This window comes from Cylas formicarius, unplaced genomic scaffold (assembly GCF_029955315.1).
Source record: "Cylas formicarius isolate icCylForm1 unplaced genomic scaffold, icCylForm1.1 PGA_scaffold_5__7_contigs__length_24384050, whole genome shotgun sequence".
Classification (NCBI taxonomy): domain Eukaryota; kingdom Metazoa; phylum Arthropoda; class Insecta; order Coleoptera; family Brentidae; genus Cylas; species Cylas formicarius.
This window is the reverse complement of record NW_026844341.1, coordinates 21929264-21949961: the sequence shown is the minus strand read 5'-3', so window position 1 is coordinate 21949961 and position 20698 is coordinate 21929264. Positions and strand designations below refer to the sequence as shown.

The following is a 20698-nucleotide window of genomic DNA, read 5'->3' as shown; positions in this document are numbered from 1 at the left end:
GATAATGAAAATACGTCTCATTATTTCTCAAATTATCGGCTGTTAATGCGCTCTCTATACGTACTAACTCTATCTTAGCTTTTGATGCGCACTCTTGCAAGTTTTACAAATTATCACAAGAAAATTCGCTGGGTTTCGGCTTTTGAAGCGCACTCTTGCGAGCGTTGAGAATTATCAAAGGAAGAAAGTTTTTTGCGTCTTAACTTTTGACGCGCACATCATTCAAGCTAGCAGCGTTGCGATCTTTACCAGCTTCGTTTTGAAACGCACCCTTATGAGCTTCGCAAATGATCAGAGACGTATGTTTGCTGCTTCGGCTTTTGGTGCGCACTACGGAAATTTTTTTGAATGATCAGAGGAAGAAAGTTTTCGGTTTCATATCTTGAAATGCACCCTTGCGAGGCTTGCTTGCAAATTATCAGAGAAAAAAAATTCTCTATTTTAGCTTTTACAATTCACGCTTACGAGCTTTGAAATTATCAGAGGAAGAAAGCGCTCTGTGTTTCAGCCCTTCATATGCGTATTGAGGAGAATCATCAAGCTTTTGTTTCAACTTTTGATGCGCACTAATAAGAATTTCTTAGCACATAGAACGGGAAAAGCTTTGTAAAAGATCATTAACAGTGCAAGTGGGTACGCACGCCTATGACTAGCAGTGGCCAGATATCGCAGGGGTCAACATTTTTGATAATAAAATAAAATTCGTTGCCATTCATACGCATTTTGCGCGTCACTTCATGAGAGGCTGACACGCGGATTATAAACACTTACGTTATATATTTTTGACGTGGACGCTCTAGACGCGTACTCCAATCGAACAAAGACAAGAAAGGAGATGCAGCTGCAGCATCGAGGCTGCTCCATTTTCATTTTCTCTTCTTATTTTTATGACCATAATTGAATTTAGGTTTAGAGTCCTGCCTTCTCTTTAATTTTTAAATAAATATTATATTTCACAAGACTGACTTTTATTTTTAAATAAATATTATTATCTGAATAAGACTGACCTACTGGGGAGTCGAAATAAGGTGAGCAGGGCAAGCCTGAAAACGAACATTCCAGCCTCAACCACTGCATGCACAAAAATCAACCTTTGATAGGACGATAAATACAGGATGTGCATGAAGGATGAGGAAAGGATTAGATACTCAAAACTAGTAGTTGACATCCTGGAACTTGAGAATCTGAAGAACATACCGCCCCTTCAATTAACGGACGTGGGCTCAACTTGATGAAAGAAGGTATAAAATTAGAAGTGTGCCGTAATAAATCGCTTGGTCGCATCGGAAAGCTATATATACCAAGCTAGAACCTATTTTATTGGTTCCGCACAAAAAAAAATCATATCCTGGACAGTTTACATTCCAATGACGTATGATTCGCTCTTGGAAGCTGTCATAGAGACGTATTTTACAGACACTTCCCTTTTATCGTCATTTTTTTCATTACTTTAAGCGAAACGCTCATAAACAGAGGATGATCGCGTGCAGCACTCTCATTAAGTTGGGTTAGGTGGTTATCGTCGTTATTTTGGAATAATTGCGGCAGAAAAATACAGACGACGGTAATAGTTATTTTTAGTGTTGACAGAATATCGACGCGAATGTATCTGTGAAAAATAACCAGCAAACGATCGACGACCCTATTAAATCTTGTTTTTCCACGCGGCCCCTTAAATATACAGCACGGCTACTCTTATCCATACGAATTCGCAAAAATCCTATTTTAAAAAATGGCGGGCTATTTTTTAAATTTTTTTGAGCATGTGTGTCAGTTGCTTGAATGAACTTTGATACTACTCTGTATCTTGAAGTAAGTAAATTCCGTTTTAACGTTCAATACCCCGCAACCTTTGGATAAAGTACGTTCGGGTCAGTGTTCATTATTTGATCCGTAGTATCCCCGATTGACGCAAATCCGATTGGTATACTTCGACCAGAATTATAGTGCTTTCACAACCGACCCCGTCATTAACTTTGCCTACTGTTTATTATTCCAAAACCCCAGCGCTTTATAAAACATCCTGCCTAGCAATTTATCTACCTACACTAACAGAGCAATTCTTGAAACATGTACATAAAAAAATTAATAACAACTTATTACGTTCTATGTCACTTTTTTTTTTTTTTTGATGCTCCTACTTCCCCTTCTGAATTTGTTATAAAATTGTAAACATTCAAAACAATTTGTTTAGCATTCGAACACAAATGGATCCGTTTTTTAGTTTGCTGAGGTGGTTCGTCTTCTGAATTGTCATTACGTTCGACTACCATCTCCACTTCATCTCCAAATTCTGTGTTATTTTCCATGTCGTCTTCTAACAGGGGAACATTGCTTCATTCCACCGTCTCCATATTTTGTGTTAAAAAACAGAAACCTTCAAAAAATGTTCAATTGTAAGATTCTAATAAATATTGATCTGTATTCTTATGACGTACCTTTATCTACCTCGCATCGAAGAACTATGTAGATGACACAGGAAAACAAGAAGAAGAATGAATCGACAGGCACCCAAGACAAAAATGATAAATAGAGTACAAGTACTTAGCCCTTGAATTATCCAGTGAAAACAGCCTAGCAGGGTCAAAGCTCGAGAATCAGGTACATAAACATGTACTCACTGGAAGGCTCTATACCTCTATGATATATACGAACATATTGCAAATACTTAAAACGCAAAAGCAATGAATGTACTATATTTTTGGTCGTACAATACGCCCGCTTATATGCGGCTAAATTTGGAAACCAATTTTGACTCCGATATAAACCTTTCATTTATAGACTCATTCTCCCCGCCGATCACGTTGGTATGACCGAAATTCCGTGACTCACAAAAAATGTCTGAAACCAATTTAACATCGCGCCGTAAATATTGATTTTGGAGATGTGCTTTTAGCGGAACTGATGCGTATCTCCCACGCGAAGGATCTTGATTATTGACAATACGTGTGCTCCATCATCCGATGATTAAGTCGGATTGGTTCTAGACAATTTTTAGTCTATAGTCTGAATTGGTTTCTATAGCAACGAAACATACTGTGCTGCCAAGGTGATTGAAGTGTGAACTAAATTTGTATATTGTAATTATTTTTTATATAGACGGGGAAACTTTACTTCTATAAAAAAGCTCAAACTCAGCGCAAGCGCAACTCAAAAAAGAATAAATTCACTGTTACGGGTTTCAGGGAAATAAACATATTTTTCTTTTGGATTCTTAATTTTAAACCGTGCGTTTGAACTGTAAGTGTTTTTGTTCGGGCTTAATGGCCGTCGTTGAGTGGAATTTCTTCGTGACGAATTTCCTTCTTATGGGATGGCGACTTCTACGAGCAGACGGATGGGGTAGCTATGGGAAGCCCACTTAGCCCGGTGATAGCCAACTACTTTATGGAGAAATTCGAGCAGAGAGCGATCAGCTCGTCTGAATACAAACCATCAAAATGGCTCCGATACGTGGATGACACCTTTGTAATTTGGAGTCACGGAAGAGATAGAATTGATCGTTTCCTGGACCACCTGAACGCTCAACATCCAAGTATAAAATTTACCATGGAGACAGAACAAAATCAGCGAATAGCGTTTCTGGATGTTCTAATAAAAAGATGCAATGGGAAACTAAGCCACACAGTGTACCGCAAGCCGACTGACACAGACAGGTACCTACAGGCCTTATCCAACCATCATCCAAGCCAAAAAAGGGGAATCATTACAACCTTAACAGAACGTGCCCGGAGGATCTGTGATCCACAACACCTGGAAGCAGAACTAGATCACCTCAAAGAAGCCTTCCAATCAAACGGATATCTGATATCGATAAGGCTATGAGGCCCAGAACTGCCTCACGACAAGACCCGGGTGAACAACTAACGGTTGGGAGTGCTTATCTACCTTTTATTCCTCGAGTGACAGACAGGACTGGAAAAATATTGAAAAAGCATAATATTAACATAATATTTAAACCAACAAGGAAAATACAACAAACGCTAAGATCAGCCAAGGACAAGAGAGATCCACTGTCAGCCGCCGGAGTCTACCGCATACCATGCACGTGTGGAAAGGTGTGCGTTGGAACGACAAAAAGATCTGTCGCAACCAGGATAAAGGACAATCAGAGAAACTGCAGACTGGGACAAACGGACAAATCGGCAGTAGCGGAACACGCGCTCAGTGAAGGGGATCACAACATTCTTTTTGGGGAAGTCAGGCTTCTTGCGCCTACTTCGAGCTATCACGCCCGCCTCGTACGAGAAGAAATAGAAATCCATAAACATACAAATAATTTCAAACAAGTTTGGAACCCCATCTTAAGGAACGCAAGGATAGCCCCGGTGGTCACAACCACTCATGCGTTAAAATGTCCCGCCCCCTCCCCTCCACGACTCCCCAGGCATAAATACAACTTACGGCCGGGAGCGCGTCAGTCTGCATCCAACATCGGAGATGGAAGCACCTCAGAAGAAGCTCGTGCTAGCGAAGAAAGGCAGGAAGAAATTCCACTCAACGACGGCCATTAAACCCGAACAAAAACACTTACAGTTAAAACAACGTTATTTTTCTTTTATTTCTGCCCAATAATTTTGGCGCACACGATGCAAAATGACTGGCGTATTTTACATACAAACTAGAATGACTGTAGCTTCAATGTTTCATCTTATTATACATTTAAGCACAATTAAGTAATTGAAGAAAAATTTTACCTATTGTTGGATGTAGGACTGTTGCTAAACTTGAAAAAAAAATTTGAGATATCCGCTTTAAAATTCGATATAGACGATTTTTCGTACAAACAGCGACAAAATGTTTACAAGAAATTTGTGGTAATATCGGCACTAGTCAATATATATGCCATTCTCTATTTCAAGACTAAGGCACCAAACAATTTTATGATTATAACAAAATACTATGTTATGAATTTTTTAAGCAAACATCAATACAAAAATCTTTCTCCAAACAAACTGTTTTCAACGCAGCAATAATATTACAAATATTATAAAAATATTTAATTACACATATAAACTGGAACAAACAGGACAATCTAAGCATTTTAACTAGCTTATTGTTATTTTTACAAGCAAGAACACAACACGAAAACTTCAGCAATGGGTAACATTCCAAATGAAATGACGTGGTAGTGACGTTTGATGGTTTTAATTGTCATTTGTTGCAACGCTAACTAACATAAATTTCTTCTTCTCCAATTTATCATAAACATATAGTTATTTATTCCGCCAAATATTGTGTCAACGTTTTTCCAATCCTGAAAGCACTTCTGATAAGTATTTTCCGACATAGCCTTGAGTTTTTTCTTTATCTCCTCAATCGTTCCAAACCTTTCATGCGTTTCTTGAGTTTTGGGAACAGGAATAAGCCACAGGGCGCCATATCCGGTGAATATGGTGGTTGAGGCATGATTGTGGTTTTCTTTTTGGCTGAAAAGTTAGACACAAGCAATGATGAGTGAGCGGGTGCGTTATGGTGATGGAAAATCCATGAATGGTTTTCCCACATCCCCTGACGTTTTATTCGTACTGCTTTTCGCAAACAGCGCATAACTTGACCGTACAACCTTTTGGTAAGAGGTCTTGATGTACTACCCCACGATAATCAAAGAAAACAGCAAAACCTTGAGATTTGATCGAACTTGGTGTGCTTTTTTCGTTCTTGGCGATTCTGGGTTCTTCCATTAGGACGACTAGGCTTTGAGTTCGACGTCATAACCATGTCACCAGTTATGACCTTTTTGAGCATATCAGGATCATCATTGACGCCGTTTAATAGCAATTCTACGATTTTCAACACCATTTGTTTAACCTCTTGTAGATTCTCCATATGGCGTTGTCAACATTTGAAGTATTTTGCGGCTCTGTGTTCCATTTTTGTCTTACTTTTTGAATACACCTCGTACTTTTCTAGCGCTTTCTTGAGAAGATGCGGCTCTCTGAAAGGGTTCGGTAAGTTGAACATTTGGTATCTTCGAGGTTGCCATTTTAAAATGTTATATTCACACAGAAAATTATGAAATTGATGGCGTTTCGTGTGAAACTTATGATTGTTTCTACGAATCTTACGCAAAATGTGTTTTTTTTTTATTGGTTTCGGTTAGTTTTTTGAAAAATTCATACATTTTCGCAGTTCGCATTTTTCTTTTAGATTTGTTTTGGTTAGTCCTACGTACGTCTCTGAAAATGCGTAGGGAAACGATATAGGCGATTAAGTAATAAGCCGAAATTTCGCTGACCTAATCGCCATTTAAAGTCAATTGCGGGATTCCCATGCTTAAACGCGAGCGAAGCGATCTCGTCGAATGCGAATTAAGGCTTGGCGAGGTGATCTCATGGGCGTACTTTTTTTTTAATATGATATTTTAGTCGACGCAAAAAAAAAAAAATCGTGCAAAAGGCGAACGAGTTAATTGCCAGGTAGATGCGGAAATAAATATATTATATCAAAACGTATAGTCATGCCTTTGCATGACACAATTGCGGCAGTTATCCACACGTCACCAATAGTTTTAATTCTGGTGGTGCGGCTAAAATTCGCCTGAATTCATGCATCGGCGCGCTTTTAATATTGAAAATCTTTGCTATCACGTGAATATCGATCAAGGCCAATAGCGAATTGTAGGAGAACTAGGAGCCTTTTTTTTACGTATTTGAGGCACTATGAATATTTGAATAATATTTATTTAATGATATTTTAAATACAAAACCGCAAACCTGGCTGGACGAATGCCAGGATAAATCAACCCATATATTTTTAAACCCCAGAATTTTTCAGTTCAAAAAATATTTTTGAGGCACTTTAAAATTTTGATGCTTTTTGAATTAATATCTGAAAAGTGAAAAAATCAATAAGCCAAGTTATTTTGGTGAGTTTTTACCTGTGCCATGTGTTTACAAAGTCATATATCTGAATAATCGAAAATATGTGTTTGAGGCGAATCGAAATTTGAACTGCATATTTTTTATTATCTAAAATAAATATCTTCAAAATGACAGGTAATTTGGGTGGAATATTCCACCTGGCAGGTGATCGCGAATATTACACGTAAGTGCGAGTGAGAAGCGCTATACGGAGGTTCAAGGGTGAGAGAGACCGTATATCGGCTACTCTTTGCGTTGTAAGTTGCTGCGTTGTGGTTGGCTCTGGCAAGAGCACGTGACTTACGTTCCGTATTCGGTTGTCAATGAAAATTTTGGAGCAGTTTTAACATTCCCGGTCAATCATCACGGCAAATAATTTTGTTTTTTTTTTGTTATTATTATATATCAATGAAAAAAATGGACCCTATTCTTAATTTCATTAAATTTTATTTTTATTAATTTTCACGACATACAATAAATTCAAAAAGGGAACGAAGACAAATATTATATTATAAAAATTAAAAGACAATAAAAAAAATATATAAAATATTTAATTACAAAATTAAGTTAATTATTATTAATTAGTAACAAATGTATAGAAGTGTACAAAGTTTTATTCAATGTCGGAATTTGTTAGTTCTTCATCATCAGTAAACTATTCATCAGAGGTTGAATACTCATCTTCTTCTTCAGTTTCTTCGGAATTATCTGTGAATAGTAATACATTTTCAGTAAACACATAATAAAATATCTTATACATTTATAAAAAAATATTTTATCTCACCTGTTGTAACATATTTAACGGTTTGATCTTAAAAGATGTTGCTCCAGTTCTGCTTTGCACGGAGGCAAAATAGAAGGATCACAATTTTTCAAAGTTTTTTTGAAAGGCTCATCTGTCTTATTAGCTTTGTAAGTAGTGCGAAATTTGTGAAATCTCGCTGTAAAATTTTTGAAGCTGTAAATTTCACAAACAAATTTTTCTAAGATTGCAAAAATTTCCTTTTGCAAACCGGTAATGTGGGCACCTCCAAGATTTGTTAAAATATATATAAAATATTTATTTTAGATAATCAAATTTCGATTCGCCTCAAACACATATTTTCGATTATTCAGATATATGACTTTGTAAACACCTGGCACAGGTAAAAACTCACCAAAATAACTCGGCTTATTGATTTTTTCACTTTTCAAATATTAATTCAAAAAGCATCAATATTTTAAAGTGCCTCAAAAATATTTTTTGAACTAAAAAATTCTGGGGTTTAAAAATATATGGGTTGATTTATCCTGGCATTCGTCCAGCCAGGTTTGCGGTTTTGTATTTAAAATACCATTAAATAAATATTATTCAAATATTCATAGTGCCTCAAACACGTCAAAAAAAAAGGCTCCTAGCTCTTAGACTAGATATATGCTCTCTCGTTAGTCAGTACGTGATAGGACCGGCTATAGAACATTCCAGACCATTTTATTGTGTAAACTTTGAGCCAGTAAGATTCAAGGGATCCTGCATATTCTGTTAAACTTCAAATCATTTATTTTCATGTAGTTTAATTCCGAAAAATAGAAGTTCCCACTTTCCAAAGTATACGCGCTTGGCAACGAAGTAGACACATAATGGCCGCTGTCGGAATATGGCGTCTATGTTTTTAATGATTTTTTTTCTGTTTTTTGAAAGTCGCTATGCAACACGATGAGTGAGAGCTTGAATCCTTAAGGGAACTGGAGAGGCTGAGGGGTCGGGAACCATTGTAAAAAAATTAAAAACCACTTTTGCAATGGATTTTTTTTTCTCAAAAACGGTTGCGGACATCAAAAAAATTCTTGAACGAGGCATCCAAATCTAAAAATCATCAGGAATAACATTTTTTTGAAAATGTACAGGGTGCGTCGGCAATTTGCAAAAGCTATAAACTGGGTTTTTCTTTTGCTGACAATTAGATACAACAACTGATTCAGTCGTCAGTTTGTATTACATGGCCATATCGATGGTATGGACGGCTAAAATTTTTGTATTTGACGTTGTCACACATTGTCAGGGTTTTCGACTTCAGATTTGCCAGGGTGGTAGAAGTTCATACTCACATTTAAACGTTAGAAGTTAAATTCAATAAAATGCCGCGAAGTCTTCTTTTCAAAATAAAAAAAAAATGGATTATTTTGGCTTTCACAAAAAAATATTAAATTGTAACTAGCAATCTTGTTTTATTCTGTACAGAAAGTCAACGAGTAAAACACCCTGTATACAACTTACTTTTGGGCGTCGCGATGCATTTTTAATTGCGTTAAACCCCAATACGTCGATGACTTCATCATTTTTACTGACACGTCCTAATAAAAACGCCTCTTACCGCGATCCGTTCGAAGAGAAAAGGTGGCGAGCGAGAGCTATGCGTCGGTACTTTTACGGTACGCATGGGCGGCAATCTATTACGGCAACCTGTCCATCAGGATTTACAAATTTAGTTGGGAAATCTAGGGTATGACGACACGCGCTCGGATCTAGAGCGGTTCTTTTTTGGGCGTTCTTCGAAGTCATTGGCAACTGTTTTGGACCATAGGCAGTCAGTCAAACTCTAATGCAAATTGTGAAATAATGAGTTCCAACCAAATCTCTGTGCGAGTAGATTATCATATGCTGATTCAGAAAGTTTTCAAAAAGTTCCGAATGATTGCTTCGAATTTTCTTGCACGTTTTTGTCTAAAAAGTTTGTATTTGTAGGGAACTAAGTAATACTAATACAAGAAAAAACAGTCGCTACTATATACACATAGACAGTTTGTAAATTGATGAACACGTTAGCAGTAGCACTTATTTTTAATAACACGAACGTTTTTTTATTATAATGATATGGCTTTCTCGCTTTGCAAACTCTGCTTGTGGCCCAATCAAACAAACAAATTTGTCTGACACTTTCGCAAGACACTGCGTCGGTTTGTGCCGAGTCGGACTTGCTGACGTTTCGCCAGTCATCCTGTTGACTTCTTCAGAGCTTCACTGAAACTGGCTCGTATTTTACTCTGTACCTGCTTGTATATTGTTTGAGGGGGGCGGACATAAACACCGTCTTGGATGACTAATCCCCATATTGGTGACAGGTAGAGACCTGAATCGTGGTTAAGATTGTTAGGTTGTTTACAGATTTCTATAGACTCTCGGATTTTTCGTTGGTAGAAGAACGAAGAAAATTTTATGTCGTGTTCTTTGAGTCTAGTTGATATTTTTCGTCCGGTCTCTCCAATGTATTCTTTGCCGAATCTCGAATGGAATTTTGTCTTTGACGGACCGAAGATGTTGAGAGATTTTTGGACAAGTGGTAAATCTGGTTTTGACGTTATACTTCTTTAGAAATTTTGATGTGTGGTCAGTGATGTTTTGAATGCGCCACCTTGTTGAATCCACATCTCCTGGACATTATGGTTATTCAATTCAGGAATGAAAGAGTTAGTAACCATAGCTCTATACCGATCACCATTGACTGTAACGTTCTGGCCATCATCGTTTTTGAAGAAGTACGGACCAATGATTACACCAGCCCATAAGCGCACCAAACAGTCAGTTTTTCTGGATGTAACAGTGTTTCGACATATACTTGAGGATTAGCTTCGCTCCAAATGCGGCAGTTTTGTTTATTGACGTAGCCATTCAACCAGCAGTGCGCTTCATCGCTAAACAAAATTCGCTTATGAAAATCTCGTTTTGGGCCCATTCGACGAATCTAAGCCTTACTTGATGATCGTTTGGCTTCAATTCTTGCACGAGTTGGATTTTGTAAGCACGTAAACCAAGATCCTTCCGCAAAATCTTCCATAAAGTGGATGGACACAGATCCAATTCCTCAATGCTACGCTCTACAGCAGCAATAGCTTCTTCTGTACGCACCGTACGGCGTCTCTGGGGATGCGAGTTATCAATAAGAGTAAACGTGGTACGAAAACCATTATTTTCGAAATAAAATTGCACTATTTGCAAGCGTTGTTCAGGCGTGAGTCTATTCATAATCAATTGCCAAACCAAACTGAGAATAAATCACTTGACAGCTGTTAAACAAGTTCTATACATCGAAAAAAAACACCCTATATATGCGATGACTGATGATAATGGAGAACCCATAGCTGTTGCCGACGTTTGTTCAAAAATTTGACTGTTAGAAGAAAAATATGTTGCAGACAAGCATTTGTCAATTAAGGTGAGAGGGTTTTGGTTCCAGATTCTCGGATTTTAATATATCTGATATAATGTTGAGAGTTTCAGGAATAGGGACTTTAGTAAAGAGGGATTGTAAGTCGAAACTAACCAAAATATCTTGTAGATCTAATGTAATGCTTTTTGATTATTCAATGAAGTGAAAGGAGAATTAAGTACGAAACTATCAGATTTCCCTGTAAACGGTTTTAATATAGAAGCTAGATGTTTTGCTAGAGAATATGTTGGAGAACGAATGGTGCTGACAGTAGGTCCAAGGGGTAATCCCGGTTTGTGAATCTTACGGAGTCCGTAGAGACGAGGAATTTTAGAGTCATGAGGGGTGACAGACTTTTTCACGGAGTGTGATAGAGAAGAAGCCTTAATAACAGATTTAAGTTTGCGTTCCATAGATGACGTAGGATCTTTTTTAAGTTGATGCATCTGTAAGAATATCTTTTCCTGATATTCGTTTGTGTTCATGATCACAACGACCATTTCCTATTTCTGCTTTTAGGATTCCGATGTCAGGATGATTTTTGCGGTTTCCAATCGAATTTTATCAGCTGTTTGAGATGGCAATTTCTTTGGGATAGTATTAAAGTAGCCTGTAGACGTGTCCTTGAAAAACACTACAATTGAGTATAAGGATTATTAATCTTAAAATACCGATGTTAAATTCAATATATAATAAATTACCAATAAAATAAAAATTAAACAAAATAAAGGATATGATAAATTGATAATTGATTTAATGATTCGTGGGTTAAAGAATTAACCATTTCCATGGTATTCTATAAACTCTAGATTTACCCTCAAAAAGTGAAAGGAGGTGGAAAAATTGAGAAGCAATATTAAAAACAATGTTTTACTCACCCGTCTCATTCTAGATAAAATTGATATCGAACCATTCCAGTGTAAGTCGTGTTTACTTATTTTTTGCAAAAATCTTATTTTGATAGGGTTACCTATATGCCGTAATTTGATAATTTTATATGAAATAATAGTTGATCGTGTTGATGATCGTATCCAACGCGTCCCACCATGACATCACCCGCTGTTTGGACAGAACGTGGAAGCAAATAGAACCCAGTTCCGAATTTTCGAGCAAATATGTAAACAAATTTGTATTTCGTAATTGGATAAATAAAAGTGGCGCGCATTAAGCGGCCGTTAAACAATTCGAAGGCTTATTTGGTATATATCGGGATAAAGGACACCGCCTTGTTTGTGTTCGCGATACCGCTTCGGTTTGCTTTTTGGGACGCTCTATATCTAAATGACTCGACAGAAAAATGAGCCGTCACGTTAACAAGAAGCAGCCACAAACGAATTGTTGCGTAGCAATCGTTGGCACGCAATTAATTCCGACGTTTTACGTCAATTTTAAAACAATTATCCTCGTTTAAGCGATTAACAATAAAGTTGTTTATGTCAATTACCCAATCGTGGATGACCGTATGGTATGACTGGACGCGAGTTATTAGGAATTTCGTTTCAGCAAACGGGAGGTGCCGAATGGGAAAAGAGAAATCCAAGCCGTTAAATAAAGAAAAAAACCTTAGTATTGTTGATTCTTAAGTACTCTCAAGAAAGAAAGAAAGGTTTTGGATAGTTATACAAGTTATACAATACAATACAATTTATTCTTCTTCAGTTACAATGCACATAATCATGTCAAGATGGATTAATATGTATGTATAAACAAATTAATGGCGATTGACGATCCCATACGTGAAAGGAATATCAGAAAAGATTAGGCGAATAGCTAAACAATATCAAGTTAAAACTGCATTTAAATCTGGATCAACATTAAGCAGTGTACTCACAAAAACAAAGCCTGGAACGTCGACTCAAGAGAATGAGTGTATCTACCATATACCCTGTGAACGCGGAGAGTCATATATTGGCGAAACCAAACGACCTCTAAAAATAAGAGTTGAAGAACATAAGAACCATACAGTGAAGGGTGAAACGCAAAAATCAGGTATCGCAGAACATGTGTGGACCAAACAACACAACATCCAATGGTCCAGAGCGCGGGTTGTTCACAGAGAGCAGCATTGGAGAAAGCGCACATTTAAAGAAGCAGTTTTCACTAGAAACAATGAAAACATCTTCAGCAATGCTGGTGTTCTAGTTGAACAACTTCGCCTAGTATAACTTGTAGCCTTAGAATTAAGTTTAATTTACACTTGATAACGGTTAGCGATACAACTGTCCGAAACGTTGTGTTAGTTAAAAATAAAGACAATGGAAGTTCGACATCCTTTTAGTATTTCCAAATCAATAAGCTTGTGGATAAGTTAACGAAGTAGTGCTACTATCATACAGTTAAGGTATACAAAGAACGCACAGCACATGAAAAAAATTAAAGAGTTTTACATTTTTAAGGGGTAGAATAAATTTCCAGTAGAATATGTTTCTCTGGCACAGTAAAAAGTTTCATGTAGTGGTAGAATTTCAGTAGTATGTTTTTTAGAGAGGGCAGTGTTTGTGGTTCTCTTTTTCTATTTTCTGGTAGTAGATAAAAAATGAAATAAATAAAAATAAAAACTAAAAGTTCAGATTTTCACGAAATTATATATTTTATCATGACAATTGTTTCGATAACACCGTGTCTTTATCACATTTGAAATGAAATCTAATTTCTCTGCATGCTGTCATATTAACGATATTCTTATGACCATGCAGAGAAGAGTGAAAAAAATCAAGAAATGAAATGAGATTGTAAGCATAATTTCTATTTGAAGAGAAGTCAGTGGCGTACCATCAATTTCTGCCAAAATATACAGATGAGTTTCGGTACGCCGGGCATTGGTAAATTTAAACAAAAAATGTGGTACACTAAATAATGCCGTTTGATACATTTTACATGTGCCCCAAATTTCCTTAAAATATCTAAAGTAGCATTATAGATATTAAAAAAAAATATATTTTATTTTTGAAAATTTTACTACCCTGTATCTCAAAAGTTACGACGTTTAGGACATATGTGAGGTTTCCCTCTTAATTATTGACATTCAATTAGAAACCTCCCTGTATACTTTCATATGTTATACATCTGCTAAAAGTGTCAATGTTATATTAGTTTTCAATACAACCCCATGTATGTTTAGGATTTTTGGTTTCTAAGGATGAAATTATAAAACACCTAAACCATAAGGATTCCTAAATTTAGACGAAAGTGTAAAAATAAACAATATTTTATATCACAATTATTAAACAGGGTGTTCAAAAGTGTATTTTAATCTAAGCAAGACTTTAATAATAAATAATTTGTGTTTTTCGGAGAATTTTATTAAGTTTTTTGCTACGATTCATAACATGCAAATAAGCGTTGTTTTTATTGTAAGAATTTATATACTTAAGAAGCCTTAGATTAGTTCGACTAAAATGCACATCTTGGAATATCCTGGTCCTTAGTAACTCCTTTCAAGCGGAAGCTATCAGGCCGAACGAGAAATTAAACCATTAAATCAACAGTGTTCCTACACTACATATTTGGAACACTGTGGAATTTACTGATCAGAATATAAATTTTTTTATTGTGAAACCCTTCAAGACTTGCTCTTGCTACCAAATTGAGGATGGTCAGTACATTTTTGGTCGGCATCTCGCGTAGTTCCTCGCCACATGAGGTAGATAGAGAATCCAGAAGGATATATCATATTTAGTAATACATACTTTCCGCACTTCCAAAAATACAAGTGCAGTAAAATAGGTGTAAAAGAAACGACAAACATCACAGTGTAATTGTAAAAATATGAAATTGTCCATCTAAATGTGACTTTTATTCTATCCAATAGAATATAGGTTTTTTCTTTAGTCAAAAAGCATAGTTTTGGTTAGTTTTGATTGGAAACTGTTTGATAGACACCCACCCTGTATTTTGGCCACAATGTTCGTGTAGCGATCGAACAATGAACATCAGAAAGTATACCGCTGCTTAAAACAAAAACTAAAACTCACTAAACCGTTTACGAACAAAGCAAGATCCAGAAAACCGGTCGGAACAAAGCAAACCCATTACTTATTATCTATTCGATAAATTTGCGATATTTAGCGATGACCAGTTGGATTCTAATTATATCAGTGATCGAGCTGCACATACTCCGACGGCAAGATATGCGTGAAAAACTCAGAATTGCCTGTTACTTTTCAACGAACGTGAAACGTGTTGCGTAGGGACGGGAGCACCTAGAGGCTCACCAGCCGGCCTCCTATGGGGGATTGCTTCTAGTTATAGCATGGGTGGGCAAAAGCCGGCCCGCGGGCCGGGTCCGGCCCTTTTGCTAATTTTATCCGGCCCGTTGAAAAATTCCGCACGCAAATTTTTTTAAACTCTTTTATGAGATTTTGTTGACATCAACATTATTAGTGTGCGTTTAATAAAATGGGCGGTCGGCTGACTACACTAGTGTGGACGATGTCGCGAGCTTGAAACAATTCTCGCGCGGGTCGCTCGCGACGATCGCTCTCGGGGCGGTTTTTTCGTTCGAGATCGCACTAGGTTCGAAATGCACGTGTGGACGGCATACGCTGCACTCCTCTCACTTTTCGAGGGACGACAGGTCGCACCACGCGTATTGTTAATTTTGATTTAGCACTGATCGCATACTCCTTTTTGTTCGAGTCTAATATTAGTTTGCAAATATAAAATTGAAAAAGTGAACTTTTTGTAAGTAAAATTTTAAAACATTGGTTTTATTTTATTGTATTAATTAAATTATTTATTTGTAGACCTTTGTAAAATGAGTCAATCTAAGAAAAGAAAAGTTGATTTTGAATGCAGAAACTTCAATGAAGCTTGGACGGTAAAATATCTTTTTACAAACATTAATAAGAAAGCAATTTGTTTAGTTTGTCAGGAAACAATTGCTGTTTTCAAAGAATACAATTTAAACAGGCACTTTACAACAAAACATCCAAAATATGCATCACTTTCTTTAAAAGAACTTCAAACTGTAGCAGAAAACTTAGCAAAATCTACCACAAAAGCAAGTTATTTTGTCGCACACAAAATTGCTAAGTTCTGTAAGCCGTTTTCTGAAGCAGAATTTGTTAAACAATGCATGGTACAAGTGTCGGAGATATGTTGTCCTGAAAAAAAACATATTTTTGAAAATGTAAGCCTTTCGAGAAGAACAATAGTACGACGGATTGAAAATATTTCAGGAAACTTACTTGACCGGCTAAGAACAAAAATTGCTGATTTTACCTATTGTTCTCTGGCTTTAGATGAGTCCTGCGATATTACTGATACAAGTCAATTATTAATATTTATTCGCGGCATTAACAAGAAATGTGAAATTAGCGAGGAACTTCTTAGTGTGCATCCAATGAAAGATATAACTACTGGTGAAGACTTCTTTCTCGCTGTTGAAGAGTGTTTAGTTAAAGTAAGTTTAACTTGGAATAAAATAGTAAGCGGAAAAATGTAGGCTTACTTAAACGAAGTCGCAACATAGTAAAAGAGTCACAACCAGAACACGATATATTATTTTTGCACTGCATTATTCATCAAGAAGTGCTATGCAGGAAAGTTTTGAAATTGAATCACGTCGTTACTGTTGTGACCAAAGTTGTGAATTTTATCCGAGGACGTGCCGTAAATCATCGACAGTTTGTTGAATTTTTGAAAGTAATTGAAAGTGACTTCTACGAAATTCCTTATTACACTGAAGTGAGATGGCTTAGCATTGGTATAGTTTTGGACAGATTTCAATATTTGCTTGATGAAATAGTATCCTAAATCTACAAGGGAAAAACCAATTCGCTTTCAAAATGCACTCAAACGTCAAAGCATTTATGACAAAACTCAATTTATTTGCTGAAAACTTTAATAATAAATTATTAAATCATTTCCCCTCATTGCAAGCACGGCGAGAATCATTGAAAAATACAGATTTTTTTAAATATAGTGCAATAACACAAGACCTGCATTCCGAATTCCAAAGAAGATTTCACGATTTCAAAGCTACTGAAAAACCTTTATCATTAATTAGCCAACCTTTCAATTTCGATGTGCAAGAAGCTCCTGTTGAAATTCAACTAGAACTAATTGACTTACAATCAAATAATTTACTAAAAGAAAATTTTCACTCAAACGAATTGAGTGCTTTCTATGGCGCTTTGAATAACGAACATTTCAAACATTTTTTGAATTATGTATATATATATATATATATATATATATATATATATATATATATATATATATATATATATATATATATATATATATATATATATATATATATATATATATATATATATATATATATATATATATATGATGACACTATACTCCGGGATATCATCCGTTCGCTCGTTGAACTCCGACTGGAATCCTGCATCCGACTGGAATCCTGCAAATCCTGCATCCGACTGGAATCCTGCAGACGTTTCGCCAAAATCTCACTTGCCATCTTCAATGCTCGCGCTCCGAAAACACTTCGAACACTCGGAGCGCGAGCATTGAAGATGCCAAGTGAGATTTTGGCGAAACGTCTGCAGGATTCCAGTCGGATGCAGGATTTGCAGGATTCCAGTCGGATGCAGGATTCCAGTCGGAGTTCAACGAGCGAACGGATGATCTTGGATAAAAATATTGAATATTTAAATTGATTTTCACATTAATAACTCCTTTAAAAAAGAAAGTATCAAGCTGAGCGAAAAAATGGAAGTATTAGAAAAGAGTCTTGAAGGGTTTGACAATAAAAAGATGTCAATTCTTATCAGTAAATTCCACAGAGTGTTTCAAACAGGTACTTCTTTAATTTCGTATTTTTTCAAACCTTTCAAGCTATGTTCTTTTTTAATGGTTTAATTTTTCGTTCCGCTTTTTCAAAGGAGCTATTAAGCTTTGTAGCAGAGCATAATTACATTAAGTTGTACACAAATAAATTTAAATATTCGATACTTTTTATTACAGTAATTAGTGAAATAATGGGAATACAACGGAGAAAATTGAAATTTTGTTTTTATGATTATATTTGTTTTATATTATTTTTATATAAATTCATTGAGAAACTTCCGTCATATCAAATAAATACCAGTTAAAATCGTCATTGACAACTACTGTGTCGCTAAAAGGAAGCCCATTGCCTTTAATCTATAATTTTGACAATGTCAATGTTAATCGTGGAAGTGACACCTGCAAATAAGTATGAGATTGAATATCCTATGAAATATAGCGGTAAGCAATAGAATCAATTGAGAAAGTGGGCTACGCGACTTGGAATGAAAGAGAAAAAAGCTTTTAAAATATTACATTTTGCTGACTAATTTTGGTGTACCTCGTCGACGGCGTTCACCAAAGTTCGCGTACTGCCAATCTGCTGCGAGTTAGGTGTGATTATTAATTCTGTAAACTTTGGTTATACAGGGAACAAGTTTGCTCAAATGCAAACCAGTGAGACAGATAATGAGCAATTGATAACAGCCATGGTAAAGTCTGTTCATAGATATAGGAAAGTGACTAACTGATACGAATTAAGGAAAGACCCGGGCAAGCTGTAAGAATGAAATATGGCCGAACAGGTCCGTACTTGGCTTGAAATTTAATTATTTAGAGTTTTGTTAGGAAAGATACTAAACAATATTTATTTATTTATGTTTAAATCTAAAATAAAATTACGAATTATTTTTATTACCTACTTAAATTACTTAAAATTATTCACATAATATATCAGTACCACTATCGTTATCATCGCCTGTTCTAATTATTATTTGTTCTATATTATTTGCAATATGGATATACGATTGTTCTGCTTTTTCTATATGTCATATATGTCTATACGTTAGCGTCGCTTCTTTTTTTTCTTCGCTGAAATGGGATTATTCACAATTTTCCATACAGTTGATGTTGGAATTTTCGTCAATGTGGCCGTTTCTTCTAAAGATGCTTGCTTGCTTGCACCACGTTCAATGAGAGTCATCATTCGTAGTAGTTTATAACATCCTTCGTCTTTTCTACATTTGGGCGGGAGCATATCTTGAGATACACTAGACTCGCACATATGTTGTATAATTCGCACACGATTCAACACACACGAAATAAGAATGATTACTAATAAACTTAAACTAAGTAGTATACCAAACCAAAGAATATTAAACACAGGTAGGTATAAAATTATTTTTATTTAATTTAAATTCCGAAACTTTAGGTAATAATCTTGTTGCACCCTTGGATAATCCCATTCAAAAGCAATTGGTGGTCTACATTCTAGGAGATAAATCTTACGTCAAAATTTTTAATTGTTTTTTTTGTAGGCAAAAAAGATCTATGCCTAGCTGTAAACATATTGCAATGATGATTTTCTATTGTTTTAAATATTTTTTCTTATACATATACATTTTATTTCGACAACTTTACAACTGCACAAGTTTCTTTGAAAAATTCATTTACTAGTCTCTTAGATTATTTTCAAATTTTGGTGGACGAAAAACAAAAAACGGAAACTAACTAACCATGAGCCGGATCATCATAAAGTTGGTGAACTTTACAAAAATCACGAAATAATTTTAAAATAGTTAATTTGTTTTTGCGAATGAGATTTGTTTATTCGCGTTTTCTTGGATCTTTTCTTTAGTTATTGGCGGCAACGGCCCTCGCTTTTACTGGAAATCCGCTGGAAATTCCTCGAAATTCGCGATATAGCACAGCGGATCGCCAAAAATCGGTTTGTAAGCCAAGGTCGCGGCGGGGATCGTAAAATCGTATTTATTTTTTTAAATAAACCTTCCGCCTCCGCAAAATATACAAATTATTTAGAAACCGCGCTCGTTGCAAAATCCGATTTTATGCGATTTCCTAGAGGCAGAGAGCCAAATTTCGTATATTTTCCGAAGAGGGCGCTAATTCGTTTAACCCATATTATCCCAAGCATAAAAAAATACTTATTGCTCTATATTTTGTAGCACTTAAGAATACATTACATGTGTCAAAAAAACTCGAAAGATACAAAAAAATACTGGTGCTTAACGAACCACCTGCAAAAAGCATTAATAGTGTTTTGGGGTACATAAGCTGTAACATATAACTTATACATAAATATACAAAAGAAAGTTCAAATTCGACAGAAAACAACTAAAACTAGATTGCGCACCATTGGTAATACCCGGTTTCATTTTTGGTAATATTTTACAAAGCACGAAGTATGTAAATGCACATTACACTTATTACAAACGTAAATTGTGTGGCGGATTCTACATCTCCTTCGGGCTTTATTAGCATGAACAATCATGAGGTGATCTTGATTATCATAACGCACTTCATCTATGGCAGGTGCAAGGTCCTAAATTCTTGCCTAAAATTGACTGAACATGAGCATTTCCTAATTCCGATTGTTTTATTAACGAGGTTATGTTTGTTTAGCTGTGATTTTGCGAGCTTCGGTTTAATTCAAATCGTTAATTTTCAAATATCGTGTTGATTTGTAGTTACGAAATTATGTCGTGGTCTCAGCAGCAGGTAAAAATGCTTATAGTGCTGTATAAGGAACACCGTTGCTTATATGCAGTGAAAAGTAAACATGCTAGAAATAGTGCACGTGACCAAATTCATTCAGAACTGAAGCGCATCCGGCCATCTATATCATTAACAGTCATCAAATCAAAGTTTAACAACATACGTACTAAC

At 35.8% G+C, this 20698-nt stretch overlaps 1 protein-coding gene across 3 annotated transcripts in view; it reads left to right on the top strand.

Annotated features, from left to right (window-relative positions):
* Window positions 1-20698, top strand: part of LOC132702572 (uncharacterized) — a 102083-nt gene that overhangs the window by 5419 nt on the left and 75966 nt on the right. The window lies entirely within an intron of this gene.